The sequence below is a fragment of the Mustela lutreola genome, chromosome 7 (genome assembly GCF_030435805.1).
Source record: "Mustela lutreola isolate mMusLut2 chromosome 7, mMusLut2.pri, whole genome shotgun sequence".
Lineage (NCBI taxonomy): Eukaryota > Metazoa > Chordata > Mammalia > Carnivora > Mustelidae > Mustela > Mustela lutreola.
This window is the reverse complement of record NC_081296.1, coordinates 107,646,570-107,669,337: the sequence shown is the minus strand read 5'-3', so window position 1 is coordinate 107,669,337 and position 22,768 is coordinate 107,646,570. Positions and strand designations below refer to the sequence as shown.

The 22,768-nt window shown below is 38.5% G+C and overlaps 1 long non-coding RNA gene across 5 annotated transcripts in view; it reads right to left on the bottom strand.

Annotated features, from left to right (window-relative positions):
• Nucleotides 1-22,768, bottom strand: part of LOC131836579 (uncharacterized) — a 36,707-nt gene that overhangs the window by 5,273 nt on the left and 8,666 nt on the right. For 2 of the 5 annotated variants that reach the window (XR_009355681.1, XR_009355680.1), the window contains 2 exons: nucleotides 19,226-19,285; nucleotides 8,838-8,937 (listed from right to left, as the gene is read on the bottom strand). This is a non-coding gene — a long non-coding RNA (uncharacterized LOC131836579). Of the gene's footprint in view, nucleotides 1-8,837; nucleotides 8,938-9,037; nucleotides 9,137-19,225; nucleotides 19,286-22,768 lie in introns of those variants that run through there. The other 3 variants (XR_009355682.1, XR_009355679.1, XR_009355683.1) reach the window with 2 other exon arrangements.

The window sequence follows — 22,768 nt, the reverse complement described above, 5'->3', positions numbered from 1 at the left end:
GTGTCCTTTTAATCCCCTCACTTATTTTACGCATCCCCCATACCTATCTCCCCTCTGGTTACCATCAGGTTTTTTTCTCTCTAGTTAAGAGTCTGGTTTTTTGGTCTCTTTTTCCCTTTGTTTGTTTGTTCCTTAAATTTCACAGATGAATAAAGTCATATTTATTTGTCCTTCTCTGACTTATTTCACTTAGCATTTTACCCTCTAGATCCATCCATGTTGCTGCAAATAGCAAAATTTCATTCTTTTTTATGACTAAGTAATATTCCATTGAATATATATACTACATTTTCTTTCCCAAGTCATCTATCAATGGATACTTGGGCTGTTCCCATAATTTGGCAATTGTAAATGATGTTACAATAAACAGAAGGGAACATGTATCTTTTTGAATTAGCATGTTTGTATTTCTTATGGAAACACCCAGGAGTAGAATTACTTAATCATATGGTATTTCTATTTTTAATTTTGTGAGAAAGGTCCACACTATTTTGTACAGTGACTGTATTAGTTTGTATTCCCACTAATGGGGTCTAACTGTTCCTTTTTCCCCACATCTTTGCCAATGCTTGTTTTTTTTTTAGGTTTGTGATTCTAGCTATCCTGACAGGTATGAGATATTATCTCTTTGTGGTTTTGATATGCATTTCCCTAGTGACAAATGATATTGAGCACCTTTTCATGTGTCTATTTGCCATCTGTATGGTCTTCTTTGGAGAAATGTCTGTCCATGTCTTTTGCCCATTTTTAATTGGATTATTTGCTTTTTTGGTTTTTATATATTTTGGATACTAACCCTTTATCAGCTATGTCAACTGCAAACGTCTTCTCCCATTCGGTAGGTTTTCTTTTGGTTTTTTGGTTGTTTCCTTTGCTGTGCAGAAGCTTTTCATTTTGAGGCAGTCCCAGTAGTTTGTTTCTGCTTTTATTTCCCTTGCCTCAGGAGACAAATGAAAACTGTTGCTACAGCTAATGTCTGAAAAATTACTGTCTGTGTCACTTCTAGGATATTTACGGTTTCAGGTCTCCCATTTAGTCTTCAATCCACTTTGTTTATTTTTGTGTGCAATGTAAGAAAGTGGTTCAGTCTCCTTCTTCATGTAGTTGTCCAGTTTTCCCAGCATCATCTGCTGAAAAGACTTGTCTTTTTTCCCTTGCATATTCTTGCCTCCTTTGTGAAAGATTAATTGACCATATAATAGTGGATTTATTTCCAGACTCTCTATTCTGTTCTATTGATCTATGTATTTCCTTTTGTGCCAGTACCATACTGATTTCAGTACTACCGCTTTGTAGTATATCTTGAAATCTGGGACTGTGATGCCTCCAGTTTTGTTCAACTTTTCCAAGATTGCTTTGGCTATCTGGGAGTCCTATGTGGTTCCATACAAATTTCAGGACTATTTGTTCTAGTTCTATAAAAAGTGCTATTAGTATTTCGATAAAGATTGTATTAAATGCTTTGGATAGTACAGACATTTTAACAACATTTGTTCTTCCAATCGTTGAGCATGGCATCTCTTTCCTTTTGTTTGTGTCATCTTTAATTTCTTTCATCAATGTTTTATAGTTTTCAGAGTATAGATCTTTCACCTCCTTGGTTAAGTTTATTCTTGATATTTTATTATTTTTGGTGCAATTCTAAATGGAATTATTTTTCTCAATTTCTCTTTCCGTTACTTCATTATTAGTGTATAGAAATGTAACAGAGTTCTGTATCTTGATTTTGTATCTTGTGATCTTACTGAATTCATTTATCAGTTCTAGTGGTATTTTTGGTGGAGTCTTTTAGGGTTTTCTATATATATGATCATGTCATCTGCCATACTGAAAGTTTCACTTCTTTCTTACCAATTTAGATGCCTTTTATTTCTTTTTGCATGTGTCTGATTATTGTGGCTAGGAATTCCAGGACTATGTTGAACAAAAGTGGAGAGAGTGAACATTCTTGATCTTAAGAGAAAAGCTCTCAGTTTTTCACCCTTGAGTATAATGTTAGCTGTGGGTTTTCCATATATGGCCTTAATTAGATTGAGGTATGTTCCCTCTAAACCTAGTTTGTTGAGGATTTTTATCATGAATGAATGTTGTGCTTTGTCAAATGCTTTTTCTATACCTACTGAAATGATCATATGGTTTTTATCCTTTCTATTGTTGATGTGATGTATCATATGGATTGATTTGCATGTATTGAACCTCCCTTGCATCCCAGGAATAAATTCCACTTGATCATGGTGAATGACTTTTTTAATATATTGTTGGACTCAGTTTGCTAATGTTTTGTTGAGGATTTTTGTGTCTATATTCATATTGGCCTATAGTTTTTTGTTTTGTTTTGTTTTGTTTTTTTTGTATCTTAATTTGGTTTTGGTATCAAGGTAATACTGGCCTCAAGAATGAATGTGAAAGCTTTCTTTCCTCTCTTATTTTTTGGAATAGTTAGAAAAGAATGGATATTAACTCTTCTTTAAATATTTAGTAAAGGGGCACCAGTTTGCTCTGTCAATACATCATGTGACACTCGGTCTCAAGGCTCTAAGTTTGAGCCTCACATTGGGTATAGGGATTACTTAAAAGTAAAATCTTTAAAAATAAGTATTCAGTAGAATTCACCTGTGAAGCCATCTGGTCCTAGACTTCTGTGTGTTGGGAGTTTTTTGATTACTGATACAATTTCGTTGTTGGTAATTGGTCAGTTCAAATTGTCTATTCCTTCCTGATTCTGTTTGGGGAGGTTATATATTTCTAGAAATTTAGTCATTTTTTTTAGGTTGCCCAGTTTGTTGTCATATAATTTTTCATAATATTCTTATATATTATAATTGTATTTCTGTAGTGTTGGTTTTTATTTCTCCTCTTTCTTATCAATTTTGAGTCTTCTCTCTCTTTCTCTCTCTCCCGATGAGTCTAAAGGTTTAACAATTTTGTTGATCTTTTCAGAGAATTTGCTCCTGGTTTCATGATCTGTTTTATTGGTTTTTTTAGTTTCTATTTCATTTATTTCTGCTCTAATCTTTATTATTTCCTTCCTTCTACTGGTTTGGGGTTTTGTTTGTTTTTTTTACTAGCTCCTTCAGGTGTATTGTTTGGCTGGTTTTTTTGAGACTTTTCTGCTTCTTGAAGTAAACCTGTATTGCTATAAACTGCCCTCTTAGAACGACTTTTGTTGCATCCCAAAGATTTTTGGATCATTGTGTTTTCAATTTCATTTGTCTCCATGTATTTTTTTTATTTCCTCTTTGGTTTCTTGGTTGATCCATTCATTGTTCAGTAGTATGTTATTTAACCTCCATGTATTTGTGTCCTTTCCAGGTTTTTTCTTGTGGTTGATTTCTATTTTCATAGTGTTGTGGTCAAAAAAGATGCATGTGTGACTTCAATCTTTTTAAATTTGTTCAGACTTGTTTTATGGCCTAATATGTGGTCTATTCTGGAGAGTGTTCCATGTGCACTGGAAAAAAATGTATATTCCACTGTTTTAGGATAGAATGTTCTGAATATATCTATTAGATCCCATTTGGTCCCATGTGTCATCCAAAGCTACTGTTTCTGTGTTGTTTTTCTGTCTGGATAATCTATCCACTGATGCAAATGGGATGTTAAAATCCTCTACTGTTATTGTATTACGATTGACTACTTCCTTTATGTATTTAGGTGTTCCCACATTGGGTGCATATTTACATATTTTTTATCTTCTTTTTGGATTGTTCCCTTTAATATTATGTAGAGTCTTTCTTTGTCTCTTGTTACAGTCTTTGTTTCAAAGTCTATTTTGTTCTATATAAGTATTGCTACCCAGGCTTTCTTTTCACTTCCACTTCACTTTCTTTTTTTTTTTTTTTTTTTTTTTTTCTTCACTTTCAATCTGCATGTGTCTTTAGGTGTGAAATGAGTCTCTAACAGGCAGCCTATAGATCAGTCTTACTTTTTCATCCCTTCCATCACCCTATGTCTTTTATTGGAGCGTTTCTATTGAATGTCTATTTACATTCAAAGTAATTGTTGATAGGTATGTTCTTATTGTCACTTTTTTACTTGTTTTATGGTAATTTTTATAGTTCTTCTCTGTTTCTTTCTTCTCTTGTTCTCTCTTCTCAGGGTTTACTGGCTTTCTTTAAGGATATATGTGAATTCCTTTCTCTTTATTTTTTGCATATCTATTACTAGTTTTTGATTTGTGTTTAGCATTAGGTTTATATATAACGACTTATGCACACAACAGTTGATGATCACTTAAGTTTGAACCCATTCTAAAAGCATTAAATTTTTACTCCTTTAAACACCACACATGTTAGATATATATTTCAATTTTTTTTTTAATTTGTGAATCCCTTGACTGATTTTTACAGATATACTTTATTTTACTGCTTTTATATTTCCTACTTTTCTTTCTACTGCTTATGGTCTTTCCTTAACATTAACATTTCTTGTAAGACTGGTTTAGTGGCAATGAGTTCTTTTATCTCTGGGAAAATCTTAATCTCCCCTTCTCTTCTAAATGACAGCCTTCCTGGGTAGAGTACTCCTGGATGCAGGGTGTTGTTTTGTTTTTCTTTCAGCACTTTGAATATATGATGTCAATCCCTTTTGACCTGCAAAGTTTCTGCCCAAAAATCAGCAGATAGCCTTATGGGGTTTCCTGTGTATGTAACTGTTTTTCTTTTCTTGAGTTGTTTTATTTTTTGTTTTATTTATTTATTTATTTTTAAGTAGGCTCCATACCCTTGGAGCCCAATGCAGGGCTTGAACTCATGACCCTGAAATCAAGACCTGAGCTGAGATCAAGAGTCGGACATTTAATCAACTGAGTTATCTAGGTGCCCCAAAGAATTTTTTTTTCTTCAATTTTTGACTAATCTCTACACCCAGAGCGGGGCCCAAACTTGGAACACCAAGATCAAAAGTTGTGTGTTCTACCAACTGAGCCAGTCAGGTGCTTTCTTGCTGCTTTTGAAATTCTCTCTTTATCACTGTATTTTTCCCTTTCATTTACCATGTATCTTGGTGTGGACCTCCTTTGGGATTTTGTTGGGAGCTCTCTGTGCCTCCTGCATCTGGATTTCGTTTTCCTTCTCCAGATCCAGGGGTTTTCTATTATTTCTTCAAATATATTTTCTGCTCCCTTTTCTCTCTCTTTTCCTTCTAGGATCCCTATAATGTAAATGTTATTGCGTTTCATGGTGTCACTGTATTCCCTTAATTTATTGTTACTTTTTATTATTTTTTATTTCCAACTCAGTTGATTGCCTTCCTTTACTCTGTCCTCTAGATCACTGATCCATTCTTCTGTTTCCTTTAGTCTACTATTTATTCCTTCTAGTGTATTTTTAATTTTAGTTATTGAGTCCTTTGTCTCTGGTTGGTTGTTATTCATTCTCTATCTCTCTCTTTTTTTTTTTTTTTGAGGTTCTCACTAAATCCTCCACTCTTTTCTCAAGTCCAGTATCTTTATGACCATTATTTTAAATTCTTTTAAATTCTCTAGCAGACATACTACTTATCTCCATTGTGTTTATGTCTCTTGCTGTGATTTGTCCTGTTCTTTCATTTGGGACATAGTCCTCTGTCTCCTCATTTTATGTAACTCTCTGTGTCTGTTTCTATATGTTGAGAAAGTTATCTATGTCTCCTACTCTTGCAAGCAGTGGTCTTGTGAAGAAGAGGTCCTGTAGTGCCCTGCAGTACAGTGTGCCCTGTGCACCAGAACCTGGTGTCTCAGGGGTGTCCCCTATGTGTGTTGTATATGCCCTATGGTTGTGGTTGAACAATTTTTGCCTTTGGTCCAGTCACCTGCAATGGCTCTGTTTGCCTATTCTGGGCAGGGTTTGGTCCTAGTGCTGTTAATGGGCCTGTCTGGGGCCTCCTTGGGCTTGAGTTGAGTCAGACCAGTGTTTACCAGAGATGAAATAGCACCAAACTACTGGGTACTTTCTCTGTGTTGTCCCTTAAGAAGCTTTCATTGGTAGGTGGGACCTAAGGTCACACCAAATGTCTGCTGGGGCACAGTCAGGCTGGTATGTGTGGTTATCTTCTCCTCTCCCCAGGCAGAAGTCACTTTAGAGTGGCACTGGCCCCTATTGGAGCTGCTTGCACACTAACACAATTGTGGTGCTACTTTGGAAAGACCCCTGCCAAGGGCATGTCTGCAGGACAATGTGGGGGTGGGGCCCCAGGTGTTAGTAAGGTTTGTTCAGGTGGGCTGTGGTCAAGGACCTGTGGCTGCTTTGAAAAATTTTTGCTGATGCTGATTTAGAAGGGGGAAGGTATGTAGGAGAAGGAGTGGGTAGGGCTTGTGGTATTAGCACAGTTTGTGCCAGTCCACTGTGGTTAGGGACCTTGAGCCACTTTGGAAAATTCCTGCCATAGCCATGATGGAGGAAGCATGTCCACAGGAGAACAATGGAGTGGGACATGCTGTTAGTAAGTAAGCTAGGGGGAGCATTGGCACTGTGCAGTTTCCCACAGGTGTCCATGTGTCTGGCTATGGGGAGAGGAAGGAAAATGGCACCCATCAGCTCTCTTGTTCTTGGAGAAGCCTCCCAAAGATCCCTGCCCCTCTAGCACATGCTCTGAGATTTGTAAACAAATCTTCCTCTTGTATACTCCATGAGTTTTTCAAACTGCTGCTTCTCTGCTATATCTCAGAGGGACTGTCATACTGTCTCTTTAAGGTCAGGAACTCAAGTTTCCTATCACCCTTCCAGCTCTCCTAGAGACAAGCGCATGATTTTTAAGTGTTAAAACCCACTTATTGTAAGAACTTGTGAAGTTAACCCGCTCTGGTTTTCAAAGCCAAATATTCTAGGGATTTTTCTTTCCAGTGTGAAGCCCCTGTACCTGAGGTGCCTGGTATGGGATATGTTCCACTCCCCTTTCTGTGCCCATAGCACCCCTTGCTCCCAAGAACAGTCACAGGTCATCTTGGCTCCCAACTGAAGGCAGCTTATAGAATTCTACAATTAGAAGAAGCCATAGAGAACATTATAACAACCACTTTCCAGATGAGAAAATTCTAAGCCAGGACCACACAGCTAGTGAATAGTAGAATAAAACTAGACTTCAAATGTCCTCACATCAAGCAAAGCACATCACAATACAATTCCGCCTCCCTTGATAATGTTAAGTTGCCTAGCAAACAAGGTCTTCATAGATAGTGCAAAGATAAACTTCCTCCAAATCTGCCCCAAGCAAATAAACGCAATTTTGAAATTAGGAAAATCCAGTTAATGTTGACATCATTATCCCTCCAAGTTGTCTAGGGTGGGACAGACAACTTGGAAGAAACCTAACACAAGTCTCCCACATCTGAGAAACATGATAAGAGGAGGGAATTATTACTGTTATTGTTACTTATCATTAATAGTGAGAAATGGCATGTTAATCAGGAAGGAACAGATTATGGCTATCATTTTTTTCCCTAAAAGGTAAATAGTTAATACGTAAATCACGTCCACAAGAACTTTCTATTTTTTATGGTCCTATCCATCAGTTTGCTCTCTAAGTGAGGTCTCAGGTTAAAATAGCTCCTAAATGAAAGGTTACTCTAGATATTAAATATTCCATGGAGCAAACCCAATATCCCACTTTTTTGGAGTGCTCTACTATTCTCACTTCCGGGATGGCCACAAATAGCTTTTTGAATCTGGACCTGTTACAGACACTAGTGAAAGAAAACAAGAGTAGAGGATAAAATTTGGAAAAGTCCTCATAGATTTAAGCTTCCAAGCACACCAGCAAAACTGATATCTAATAATTTAAGCAGACCTTCTCAGTAACTTAAGTTGACTTTAACAAACCCTGCTTTAGTGGACTTGCCACAAAATGGTACACCAAGAAAAGGATCCCAAAGAGAAGAGCCTCTTCTCTAGCCACACACAACCAGATTAGGTCTGAGATCCTGGTACCCAAAAGCCAACAAACAACAGAAAATAATTTATGTGCTTCTGGAGCCATTTTCTTCAGGGTGACATGTTTCACTCCTACCTAGCAAAGTGGCAGAAGCCACTGAATGTTGCCTTGCACGTTCCTTGTCTTCAGACTGTCCTTTTGCCAAACATTAAATGCCCTTTTTCTGCTATAAGACATATACTGAATTGCCACATTATTTTCCCTGACCCTGTGGGACCACAGTACAATATCATAATGTCAAACTGGGTCTGAAAAGAGCTTTGTGTGGGATGAGACAAGAGTCTAAAGATAGAAGAGCTGCTGAATCACTTGGGATATGACCACAAATAGTGCTGTGATCAGCTTGCTGGGTAAAGCTGGTGTCAGAAGTCCCTGGTAAATCTCTGAGCTCATTATGGAGGGTGGGAGGCTGACCTTGGAAGCAACACAGAGATGAGGAAGCCTGAAGGAAAAAAACCCAATTTGCAAACCTTAACAAATAACATTTAAAATTCGCTGATTTAATAAAAGCATGCTATCATATGACAAGATGGTTTTCCTTAGGAGCAGGTGCATTTCAATTTTTTAAAAAAATATTAAATCTTCAGAGACTTGCACGATAGATGGCATCCTGGAAATACGCTGATGTGTCCTGGCAGAATTTCAGACATAATGATTTTTTTTTCCCTTTGTAAACCTTCCATCAGTGGGAAGGCAAGCCCTGCCAAAACTGAGGAACCCAAGCTGGAGGCAGTAAGGCTCCACCACTCAGACTGTGGCCAGGTGCCAAGACTTCAAGGCCAAATCGGAAACAACCACGTTGAGTTCATTAAAACGACTGAATGATCAAAGGCGTGCAAGCCTTCACAAAGGCAGAAATTAATCTGTTTAATACTTGGCTAAATTCTCATCTGTTGAAGTAAATTTGAAATGAAATTTATCAAACTCACCCTCTTCCTGTGGAAAAATCCTTTGAATTTCTCAGAGTGTCCAGGAGGTGGCAGAGGCGTCCTTCGTTTCAGTTTGCGGAGCGCCACTAGAGCTCTGTCCCTGAAAGTAAGATAAATGGAAGTTATCTGGGAATAGGTTGTAAATACAGCTCTCTACGATATCAGGACTTATATTCGGAACTGGGTAGGCTGAACTCTACTTGGCAATCTCTTTCTGAAGGATGAAATGATTCTTATCCCAGGAAATGGAAATGGTTTAGAATCCGTAAACAAAGCTTGGGCACCAGTGAAAAGGTCCCTGCTCATATACCTGTTGCAGCCTCCCTGAGCCCCACCTCTCCCACCACGCCTACCGCTCGTCTCCCTGTCCTTCAGTCCTTGTTAAAGACCTGCACACACATTCCTGAGCCATCAGAAACCTGTGGCCTCACTGCGGAACTAAAGAAGCTAGAAGATGTACAGGGAAATTCCCTTGTGCAACAATTGCTAGCCTCTCTTCAACCTGCCTCCTCTGCGATGTCAACCTACAAAACCAGAGGTTCAGCCATGGGCTTTAACGTTATGAATATTAATTCCTATCGCATAAGCCAAAGCTTGTGGAAGATCTCTGGTTCCTCCGTTTCCTGGGAGGACAACATGTAAAGTATTAATACAGTCAGTCCATCATGAGAAGCACAACTCATTAAAAACACATAGAAATTCATGAAAAGCCTTTCACTGTTTATTTCATGAAGTGAAAACATTTATTCCAACCAGATCAAAGGAGGGGGGGAAGCATGTTTTCTATAGCTCCAATTTCACACACCCTAGTACGAAATGAATCAATAGTAGCTAGGAGGAGCAAAATCAAAGATTTCCTTTTCAACAGTAATAAATTCAGTCAAACCCTATTTGGTATGGCACTTGACATGGCTTGTAAAATCTGAAGTTACTAAATTATGTATTTCAATAGTAATCCCTTACAAAATTAATAGGAAGTGCTAAATTAGGACGAATGGCCTCCAATGGGATCCAGATGCTTAACCCTAGACTAGGTAGAAAGTGTGAAAAATTAAGAACTGTACTGATTTTTTTTTTCCCCTGAGTTTCGTGAAGGAGCCAGTTCTTCAAGCATGGAATGTAAACACTTGGTAAGGTAGCCTAAGTGAAGCATGTGTTATGTAGCAGCCTGAGTCCCAGCTGTGTTTATACTAGGATTCCAAAATATCTGAGCCTGGAAAGAGAAGTGGTAGTGTGAGGAGGGACAGAGGAGCCTGCTGGGAGACACTGAACCCCAGGGCAAAGAGAAGCTCATTCAAGACACATGGGGAGGTGCAGTGCTTGTTGATAGAGTGCTTGTCATTCAGCTTACCTTGTAACCCCCTTCCCAGACTCACATCTGATTCCCATGGGGATAGAACAAAACCCAGAAATGTGCCCACATTATTGGTCCCCTTTGCAGTGATGGCTACGTTGATGGTGATGGCAATAATAAGACAGCAGTGGCCTTGACAACATCAGGGCCAACAGCACCACACTCCATCTTGGAGACTGGTGTATCCACAAAGACATGGTGCCCATGGGACACCTGTAGCACTGCTGCTGCCCTTGCCACTGATGGGAGTGACTAAGTCACGTTACAGGGACCCAGTGTAAGAAGAAAATAATAGATCTCTGTTGTGACCAAGAGAACTAGTTCTCAGAGAACTGGTTATGGTCAGCTGAAGAGTCAGCTAAGGATTCTCATGTCCTAATTTCCAGAACCTGGGAATGTGTTACCTTGCAGGGCAAAAGGGAATTTGTAGATGTGGCTTAGTAAAGGATCTTGAGATGGGAGGTTTCTCCTGGATTATTTAGGTGGGCCTCCTGTAATTACAAGGGTGCTTATATGGGGAAGGCAGGAGAGTTGGAGTTAGAGGAGATTTGCCATCAGAAGCAGAGGTCAGAGAAAGATTTGAAGGTGCTGTACTGCTGGCTTTGAAGACGGGGAATGGGACCCCCAAGTCCAGGAAAGCAAATGGCCTTTAGAAGCCAGGGAAAGACACGGAAACAGGTTCACCCTTAAAGCCTCTGGAGGGAGCCTGGCTCTGCTGACCTGTTTTAGACTTCTGACCTCCAGAGCTGTAAGATAATAAATGTATGTGGTTTTCAGCCACTAAGTGTGTGATAATTTGTTACAGCTGCATTAGGAAAATAATACACTAGTGATACACCCCCCTGAGAGCTTTCAGAATCATTTGTGAGAATCAGGAGGTTCAAATTCCCACGGAACAAGCAGAAGGTCTAGGAGCCATTCTTATTCATGGTGTGTGTGAGTAGGAGGATGTGGGTTAGAGCAGGGTAGACCAGGTCTACGGGTCTGCTTTTTACCCTCCAAGTCTCTCCTAGGCAGGACACTTTCTCTTAAATTTCACCTTGGATCTTCATTCAAATCATCAGCATCTTTATTCTGCAACACTTGAAAGATTTCAAACCAAAACATGCATTACTTTGCTCCTCCCCATTTTCTTCCAGAATTTCTGAGAGGCAAGTCAGGTCACAATCCCCTCCGAGTACCACGTCTACTTGTAAATGAGTTCCCAAGTCACTTCAAACCCTGACAACAAATCCCATCCTTATCTTTGGGATACTAATAATGTAGCATTTCTCAGTCACTTGCTCTAGGTTTTAATTCAACCCTAAAAAGCATTCTGCTAAAAGACATTCTGGAAATATCTTCAGAAGTTGGCCCTGTGACTACAAAAGAAATCCAGCCCACCCAACTAGGGTTCAAGATTCTCTTTCCAGCCAGGTCACCATTAAAGATGGAGGACTATTTTTCAGGGCCCAGAAAAGTATTTGAATTGGCTGTATTCATCCAGTACATTCTGCCAAATGAATCAGTTGTTTCTTCCCCAAAATCAAATGTGTCCTAGATCTGAAAAATATATACAGTCTTCCTATTAGTAATCATTACAATACATTTTACTAATATTCAATTTTACTGTCTCTGATAAAAATAGAGATCAGGGAACACAGAAAGGATTACAAATAACAAATTATTTTTAAACTTTATTTTATCTATGATAAAATGTCTCAATCCTTATAACAGAGCTATGAACAAGAAGGAAAAAAATAATGAATTTTTTCAAATTCCTTTCATTATTTTCCCTTACCACTTTTTGGCAGATTCGCCAGAGAATATAAAAAGAAATAACGGTAAGAGAAAAGCAAAATAAACCATTGACCATGATGTTCAAAGGCTGGGCACAACCTGCTCCATGGACCATTCTAGCTGAACTTGTCCTCTGAACAAGTTATACAACCTTGAGCAAGTCACAAACTTTCTGGACTTCTATCTCTTCAGCACTCCTTTGTAGGACTTCCACACTCACTTTAATATTATTATCTGCCAGTTAAATTATTTAACATTTATCCTTCACATTTTTAAGTGTAAATTGGGGGCGAAGAAATGCTCCCCATTTACATGAGAGGGTCAAGTGTTCCACTAGGGAGGCGAATACTGAAGTTTGAAAAGCATAGGCCTGTAGACCTGTTACCACCGTGGGCCTTCTCCACCACCACAAGTACCCATTTGCTATACATTCCTATCTTCATTGTTTGGGTTTGGTTCTTTTCATTTTTTCATCTCCTATTTCCTTCACCATTTGGAAGTGCCCTCTTCATCCTCCAATTTTCCCACCTTTTAAGGCCAGCTTATGTCTACCTCCTCCAGAAAGCCTTCCCTCACCACAGATGTCCAAAGAAATCCTTCTCTGTGTCAAATTTATGGTTCTCACCCTATGTAGCATTCAGTGGAATATAATTATATCTTCCATATGATATCTTTTATTATTACTTAACATTTGTATTATTTTTCTTGTTCTTTATGTCTCTGATCTTCCAACTATATCATAAACTTCCTACAGATCAGAGGTCATGGAAACTACTGTTTCATAATTCCCACAGCCTCTAGATCTGCACTTGGCACATGAGGCACATTCATTCATTCATTATTTATCCATCCAACATGTATTTGTTAAATTATGGGCCAATTCTTAACTATTGATGGAATGAGAAGCAAAACGACTCAATCTAAAAATGGAATAATTCCATTTTCGATAACTCAGAATTGACTCTTCTCATTTCAGATTTGCTGTTTCTTACAATTAGAGGGAAATTTTTCCATTGGCAAATTTAAACTGCAAATATTCTAAATTAGCTTCAAACATATAATGGCTGTGCATGTTCTTGTCATTACAATTGACACAAAGTGCTACAGGTTAATTAAGTGCCTACAAGAACAGGTATTGTAGACTTACAAACAGCAGAAATTACCAAGACTATCAGAGTAAAAATAACACTCCCTACAAGTGTTCAATTGCTAATCTACACGTTAAATGGCCATATACTTGCTTTTATTTAATCACATTATATCTTATGGAATATAGTTGTGTGCTTGCTGGGTTCCTTCAGGGGCAATAAAGTGGAGGCCTTTGCTCCACCTTGTAACCAGAATTAATTGCTACCTGCCATTCTTCCCATAAATCCCAAGTTTCAAGCATTGTAACTGAGCACATGAAAATTGTATTAAATCCAGAGTTACCATTAAAATTGTTGAGCCAGATGCTATTTTAATACATATCAAAGTGGATTACGTTCATTAAATAAATTGTGTGCCTAAGGATGGAAGTCCCCAAATAGTCTGAAGGTTCATTCCCATTTTTTCCACCTAGACTACATAAAACAGGCTCTATATCACACGTAAACACATTTACTTCATTTTATACACCGCTGCCTTTTGTTAATTCCCCCACGTAGAACCTGGCAAATGATTTCACTTTAGATCATAACTAATGGGAAAGGTTCTGAGTGGTGAGTGTAATTGTAGAACCTTGATCAAACGCCACCTGGTGGTCAGATAAATATTTTTTCTACCACAAAGCTTGGCTGAGAAGGCTGTCAAATTGTGTTATTGGTAATTACTAAAAAAAAATCATTACAATCAATAATACTTTATTAATGCTTAATATTGTGGAATATTGAGCAACCCAGAGTATATCGGTTGATATTGGTTCAAATCTCCTCTTGCTTTTTGGTTATGCATTTCTTTACCTTATTCTCCGGGCCTGTTTTCTCATCCTCATCCTAATTTGAAGTTAATTTATAGAATAAGTGAAAATTAGACATAAAAGGAATAAAATAGTGGCTTGGACATAATATGTATCATAAAGTGGTACCAACAGGTGCTATTACATTTTATCAACAATACCTCTTGTATTGAATGCCAATTATTATTATTATTGTTATTATTATATGCCAAAAGCATATGTTCTTTGCCTACATTACCTCACTTAATTCTCACAAGAACCCTATCAAGTTGGTATTATTATCTATCAGTTTAAAAATTAGGAAGCTGGGGACACCTGGCTGGTTCTGTTGGAAGAACATGTGACTTGATCTCAGAGTCATGAGTTTCAAGCCCCACACTGGACATAGAGATTACTTACATACATACATCTTTTAAAAAATAAAGTAAAATACATTAGGAAGCTAACAATAAAAAAGTTAAATGATTGGCTCAGGATCACATAGTTGGTAACAGCCAGGATTCAAACTTGACTGAGGGATGCCAAGGCCATGATCTTTAGTGCTATGCTATATTGCTATTGTTATCATGAGTAAGGATTATGATGGTAAAGAGTATTTCATGGGATTCTAATAAAAATATCCTTCCCTTACACAAAGCTCATTTGAAATTGCACAAGAACATTTCTGTGTTTTTCTCCCAGTATATATAAAAGGTCTGAGGAAATGCTACCCTTGCTGTTTTATATAGAGGACACCAACTCTATTTCTCTGACAAACATTCTTACCTCCCAATATTTCCTCCCATGGGGATAGCCTCATACACAGAGATGTCTCATACACATTTCTATTAGAATTTTTTCAGAAATAGAATTCCTTTAGGTAAGCATTTGTTTTCAAGCCAGGAACAACCCAGAGGGGCTCAAAATTCTGCACACTATTTGCAACCTTGTTATTAAGATATAAATACAGTAAGATAAAAATTTTAAAGCTATTATATATAACATTTTATTACAAAAAATAATATATGTCCATTGTTATAATTTTAGGAAACTGTAAATAATCAAAAAGAAAAGACAAGCAAAGACCATAATCATACCACTCATTTATTAGGGAGCACTGTTAATATTCATGCCATATGTCCCTTAGTCCTTCTTTTCTCTGAGCAAATACATTTTTAAAATGGGATCACACTATACGCCCTGTTTTAGACCTAACTTTTCATTTACTACCAATTGATAATGACTTGCTCTGCCACGTCTGGCTGCCTACCTGCCTCCATCTTTCCAGTCCAGAAAACATTGTTATTCAGATGACTTAAAATCCCCTTAAGCATTTTAAATTAGAAACTGAATAATTCTGTAGGTGGAAGCACAGACTGAACACCTGAAACCCAAACTTAACTTTGCTAAAAACAACTTCCTTCCTTGTGTTTAAAACATACCTTTATTCCATCAAACATTTATTCATTTAATGAAAACATAAATTGGATACCAGCTGTGAAGAAGGTCCTGTGCCAGGCACTTGTGGGGAGAGGCGGGGGCGGGGGGGGGCAGCATGAATCAGATACATTGTTGCAGCATGTTTTGGGAAACAAGATGCTATACCATGGACTTCATGCATATCAAAGAAGTACTTTCTGGGGGGAGGCTGAGATATGAAAGTTTCAGGTCTCCAGAGGCAAGGGTAGACAATTGTCCTTCCCCATATCTGTTGCGTTCTCCAGTTTTTATGGAGACTGGAGAGCTTCTTAGAGGAAAAGTTGAAAACTGCAAGTGGGGTTTTGAAATATGTAAACATGTGGGAACCAAGAAGTAGGGCAGGGAAATCCCATAGTGTCCTATTGAAAAGGGTTCAATTTCAGGGCTTCTGAAAGCAAATCATCCTAAAGGAAGCCAGACTCTACTACAGGGCAAACATGGGGGAGGGGCAGGCAGGCTGCTTCCAAGGTACAGAAAGGGCAGAATAGTGTCTCTTGAACCTGCCCTCCTGGCCCAATGGGTGTGTGAGAGTACCTCTGAGTGTGTGAGACTTCTCAGCTCTTGTCAGACTTTGCAGCAATCAGGGCCCAGCAAGTTCTGGCCAGACCATCTAATAGTGGATGACACTGTGGGGAGATAGAATGTAGCCCTATGCTCAGCAGGGTGAGAACCATCACAGCACTGAGCAAATGGACAGCCCTAATGGCTGGGGTCCTTGGTAAACCTCTGCACACCCGAGAGCACCAGTAACATTAGCAGTGGTGGCAGTCCCTAGCTCAGAATGGCAAATCAGGGGCAGCCACTGGATGAGTAAATGTAGGATACAGTCCTGGGGACATAGAATACAGGTAGACAGAGAGCCTACAAGCATGCAGGTAGAGGCTAATGAGCTTGTTCACGCATTGCAAATGCAAATGCCTACGGCCAAACTAGTATCCCAAATGGGCAATGTGGAAGGACTGTTGCCTGAAGGGAACTGGCCCATGCCTGTCCTGTCCAGCAAGGGCCACTGCTCTTCAGCCTCAGCTGATGGAGGCTGTTCCAGCCCATAGGAAATGCTGGCTTTATCAGCAACAAGGACAGGTAGCAGGAACTTGGACATGGCTGAAATGAGAGAAGTGTTTACATGGAAACAATCTAGCCAGACCAAAGGACCACAATCAACCACCACAATAACCGAAAGTCATAGTCAAGGAAATGTGGTGAAGCACCAATTTTCAGTGAAGAGGCAAGAAACAGCCAATCGGCTCAGCTGCTTGCTGTGTTGAGATATTCATCCGTGTCTCTTCTAAACCTTATTATTGTCTTGTGACCATGGCAGAAGGGTCACAAGCCATGAGACCTTCATGGACTCAATGGAAAGTGAAACTAGAGAGTAATGGTATCACTCTTGGTTTTTCAGAACAAAAGGCAGAGCAAGTAGCCAGTGGGGAAGGTAAGGGAAGGTGATCTGCACTGGAGCAGTTGTGAATAACAATTGAAGCCACACCCACCAGTGAAAAAATGAGGGTGGCCTTGAGGCAAACTATAGGCCACATGTGACATTTACCTTCATATGGTATAAAATAAGGAATAACTAAACACCCACGTTCAAGAAATCTTGAATTTGGAGTTCCAAATTCCAAGCCTTTAAGTCACCGATTAATATGTTAAGTTTAGTATCTCCAACTATAAATATGTAATGGGATATTGCCTTCAGTCCCCGCCAAGAGCTTAGTGACATATGCTTTTCCTAACATGCCAGGGGTTACCTATCAAGGTTCTGGGGCTAGGGCATAAGTGATGAGAACTGGGATGGTCAGCATAGGCCATGATCACAGCACAGAGAGGGCAGCTCATTTTGGGGTCCTGAATCTGGCTAAGCTGATGAAGGGCAGCAACAAAAATGACAAAGATAGGTATGACCTTCCAATTAGATCCAGAGGTTTGGATAACTTGGAACACACTTTTATAGCTAATGTCATTGGAAATTATCCAAACTGTCCTGGAATTCAATTTAGTAAATCATGAATACCTCCCCTAGTGTTCAGCAGTACAGCCCTCATGGGTTAGTGCAATGGTCAGTAGTGCAGTAGGGTGGGGATAATGAGACAGAGATCACAGCGGGGCATTCTACTTCCTTTTGTCCACACCACCATGTTCTATTTTTCTATCATGTAATCCAATTTTGCTCTCCCAGGTTTTTGAATCCTAACAAAATGATTGTTTTCTAGAAGAATAAACAAACCTATGGCCATTTCAATGGTTAAAAGGCACACTGAAGGTGTGCCTGGGTAGCTCAGTGGGTTAAGCCTCTACCTTCAGCTCAGGTCATGATCTCAGGGTCCTGGGATCGAGCCCCGCGTCCGGCTCTCTGCTCAGCAGGGAGCCTGCTTCCCTTCCTCTCTCTCTGCCTGCCTCTCTGCCTACTTGTGATCTCTGTCAAATAAATAAATAAAATCTTAAAAGAAAAAAAAAAAAAAAAGGCACACTAAACCTTATCACAACTCCAGGAACATAAATCTCAGAGGGATATGGGGTCATGAACCAGACCTAACCACAATGACCATAGAGAATGCCAATCAGTTAAGACATTAGGCAAATAAACCTCTAATTAACATCAATTGTAAGCAATAAAGTGGTATGTCAGGAAGATATCTCCATAGAGATCATGGCGTGATGACCTCATGTGGTTCAGATTTAGTTAGCATTCTCATTTCTAAGCATGCATCTGATGTTAAAGAGTATCAGATATCATAGCAATGATCAGCCCATTGGCCTAGTAATTTTCCTCCAAGGAATTCATCTTGAGAAAATGACCCACATGGAAGAAAAAATAACATACAGGAAAATGTTCTTTGAAAACAATAGAATGGATAAATAAATTCTAACACATCCACTCAAATGATTATTAGAATTTATAGTATGGAAAATGCTTGTGATATAATGCCAATCTTAAAAAAGAAAGATTGGGGCACCTGGGTGGCTCAGTGGGTTAAAGCCTCTGCCTTTGGCTCAGGTCATGATCCCAGGATCCTGGATCAAGCCCCACATCATCAGGCTCTCTGCTCGGCAGGGAGCCTGCTTCTTCCTCTCTCTCTGCCTATCTCTCTGCCTACTTGTGATCTCTGTCTGTCAAATAAATAAATAAAATCTTTTTAAAAATATTAAATAAATAAATATTAAAAAGAAAGATTAGGAGTGTGTGGGTGGCTCAGTTGGTCAAGTGTCTGACTCTGAATTTTGGCTCAGGTCATGATCTCAAGTTCATGAGTTCGAGCCCCTTAATCGCTCCAAATCAGGCTCCAAGTCAGGCTCTGAGCTCAGCAGAGAGTCTGCTTCTCCCCCACCCCCTGCTCTCTCTCTCTCTCTCTAAAACAAGTTTAAAAAGAAGATTAACTACATGTACACTAAAACTGCAACATGTAAAAGACATCCAGGAGAATGAAGATGGGAATATGAAAAAATAATAATGAGGAATATTTCCACCTTTTTAAGAATGTTTCTACATTAATAACATTGTAAAAAGTAGGAGGAAAAATAACAAATGAGTGAACACACTGTCCTGAACCTAAGTCAGTGATTAAGGATTTCAAATCACAATGTAGTGATCTATTTTTTAAACTTTTCTGATTTTTCTATGATACTGCATAAATATTTGACACTAGACCTCTCTTTCTTTTGCCAATCAGAAAAGAAAGTAATGATTTTGTGCTTTCGATCATGAATTAATAGAGAAAGCACAACTTCACACAGTGGTTAAGAGCTCAGGAACTGGGTTGTAACAGCCTGAATCCTGGCTAGTCGCTCTGAACAAGGGCTCAATTTATCTTAGGCTTTGGGTTCGTTACATGTGAGGTGGAAATAATTTATAACACCTACCATGTGAGATTGTTATGAGGAATAAGTCAAACGGTGCATATGAAGTATTCTACACAGTGCCTGAAAAATAACAAGAGTTAATAAAATTAACTGCTATGATGTTGATTGATAATGATGAAGAGATCGAAATGCGTATAAGGAGGACCAAGGAGGGAGAAGTCATTCCTTTAAGATGCAATTGCCCAGGGCACGTGGGTGGCTCAGTTGGTTAGGCAATTGCCTTCGGCTCAGGTCATGATCCTGGAGTCCTGGGATGGAGTGCCCCAGTGGGCTCCCTGCTCAGCGGGGAGTCTGCTTTTCCCTCTGACTTCTTCCCTTTCAGGCTCTCTCAACTCTCATTCTCTCTCTCCCTCAAATAAATAAAATCTTAAAAAAAAAAAAATGCAGTTGCCCAAAGAATGAAAACGAAGAAGCATGTTTTCAAGTCTATAAATGAGTGTCTTATCCCAGATGATATTCAAATCTTACAGCATTAGAGCAGGCCATGGTCATCATGTCTCAGTGGGTGCCCCACCACCTCAGAGCCTCTTGCAGATTTTGATGATGTGTTTCAAATTAAATATATGCCTAATCTTTTTTTATATGCCTACTCTTTGACATAGCAGCTTCCCTCCTAGTTATACACCTTAGCGAGAAACTGTCCTCCATTATATCAGAAAGACATGAACCAGAGTGTTCATAGAAGCATTGTTTGATAACCAAAAATTAAAACAACCTACATGTCACAAAAGGAGACTTCATGGTGTGCTTAAACCACTACACTGCAGTGAAAACTAATGAATTAGAGCTACTTTTGTCAAGATGAATAACTATCACATATAAAAATTTGAAGGGGAAAGCAGATAGATATATATATTATAATACCATTTATATTAAGTTAATAATGTACAAAAATAATACTGTTTTGATTATGGATATGGACATGCCATATTGCTTATGGTATACACATTATGGAGTAAATTATAAAAATATGCTTAGGAATGGAGAAATCTAAATGTTACATGGTGACCCCCACTGGAGTAAGAACAGAAGAAAGAGGAGCACACAAGGGCTTCAGTCGTATCTGTGATGTGGTATCTCATCATAAGAAAAGAAATCTGAAGTATCATAAAATATTAAGATTGACAAAGCTGGTTGGTAGATAGATAGTCATTCTATTATCCTCTCTACTATTCTGTATCCTGTTGTGTGCCAAGCATAAGGCAGAGGAAGTGGTCTGTTATGGGTACAGTCAACATGGGGATGTATTTTCTGCCAAAAATTTTAAGACAGGGGCACCTAGGTGGCTCAGTGGGTTAAACCTCTGCCTCAGGTCATGATCTTAGGGTACTGGGTACTGCCCCCGCCTGCCTCTGCCTACTTGTGATGTCTCTCTCTGTCAAAAAAAGAAGAAGAAATTAAGACAATACTCAAACATATTAGAAGTTCTGGTTTTTAGTATCTCCTTGAGCTGGCAATTCCCACATAAGCAGTGATAAAAGACTCCTCCTTGGTAAGCAAACAGCTCCCACCACCCCTGCTTGGAGAGCTGCTTGCTATAACCTTGAAATATTTCCAAATCTGTACATATTCACCCATTAACATAAGTATTCTTTATCAATGGTAGTGTACAATGATATCCATAATGATCATCTTGAAGTGTTTTAAGATCTCAAATGATCAAAGAGAGCAAGTCTACTGAATAAGTCAGAGAAAAATGTATTTGGAAGATTTTCCCAGCAATTCTGGTTAACATTAAAAGCATCTTCAGTTCACTCAGTCTAACCAGAAATATTTCAATGTACCAGAAAGCTTTAATCATTCTAGTAAATCATGCAATGGCTATAATAATGTTATAGAGTAAGATCATATATTACATTAGCATTAGACTGCAGAGACAACATGAATGGCAAAATTAATGAACCTTTGGAGAAAAACACTTCAATTGCCCTTATATACAGTAAGCATGGCTTCATGAATATAAACCTGTTTTCGTGTTTATTCTTACACTCACTCAAGTTTAAGATTCTGGAACAATGGCAATGTCTGGATATCTGGACGTGCAAACCAATTTGCCAGAAAGGTAACCATCAAACCCAATCGAGGAGAAAAGGTGTGAGTGGACAATGGTGCAGAGCTTTAAATTTTAGCATCCATCTCAACTGCTAGAGAGCTTGTTAAGGCCAGATTCCTACATTCCCTCACCACCAGTTCTAATTCAGTGTGTCTGAGAATTTACATTTCAAATAAGCTCTCAGGGGATGCTCATGTGCCTGTCTGCAGATGACATTTTGAGAAGAGTTTTAAAGGATTTTGTCAATCCCTTTGACTCTTGCCCTACAAGTTGCCTTTAAAACTTAATCCTGGTATAATATTAAGTTCTAAAGATGAACTATAAAGTAAGTGCCCAGAAAATGCCAGTCACAGCAGGACCACTATCATAGATGGGGCAATAAAATTCAATCATGTAATATGCAATAACATATAAAACATTTATTATACTACTCCAAAGAGTTATATAGAAGTCCTTGTCTTTCAGCGAGCTCAGGAATGCTTCTTGTGTCTTCTTTATATCGGATATATGAGAACTATAAAAATGTATTTGATTAAGAAGGAATTTACAAAAATGAATGATTTCTATTTCAATGACTTGTGACTGCTTATACCATGAAGCTAACTGTTGTGCTTTTTCTTAGCTCCTGCAATTGAGTGGTTTAAGGGAAAAATTTAATGATGTCATTACATTTGATAAGAAGCAAACAGTTAAGGTTTGCATTTGATAGGATAGATGCAAAAAGGCACTTTATTATGAATATATCAAAATAATTGTCATTAAAATGGAAGAGAAACTTACTTCAGGAAAGCAGGAACCTTTTGATCTTAAAACACCAAGATAGTGTTTGTCCATTGTCTAGTAAAAGATACTAGAATTCCATTGCCAAATCAGTGGCTTTTCTCTAAAAACCAGTGCTATAATTACAACCTTAACAATATACATTGTATATTCCATTAATTACGACACTCAAGCTTGTGTGTGGGTAAGAAAATGTTATTTGGCAGCAAGAGGCCACTTTCTGAAATGTTAATTTAAAATATAAAAGCTCAAGAAACTAATTTAGATGAAATATACTGAGAGCCTCTGAAGGAAACAATAAATTGTCTTAAAGGGAAGTGTCTGTTACTGTGGTATTTAACTTTTGACCCGTTCTGAATGTAGGGTACCTTCCTGAAGTCCAAAGAGAGCTTTCCTCAAAATGTTTTCTGGAAATTTCATTTAAAGGTCTTGAATCTTTTTAACTTCAAGATTGTTAAAAAAAAAAAAAAAAAAAGACTAGAGGCCCAGAATGGCACCACTTAGGCCAAGTCACCAAGTAGTCGCTTAATACCTAATTGCAGTTTCGACCTCCCCCAGATATGTCGTCTCAACCTTTCAATCAGGAATTTTTTGAACAATGCCAATGAGGTAATCTGTCACATGGTCCTTCCATCCCCCCAAAAAGATGAGGAAATGCACCAATAAGGCCCCCTGCCCTTCTACCTAAGGCAAGGGGATCTTGCCTGGAA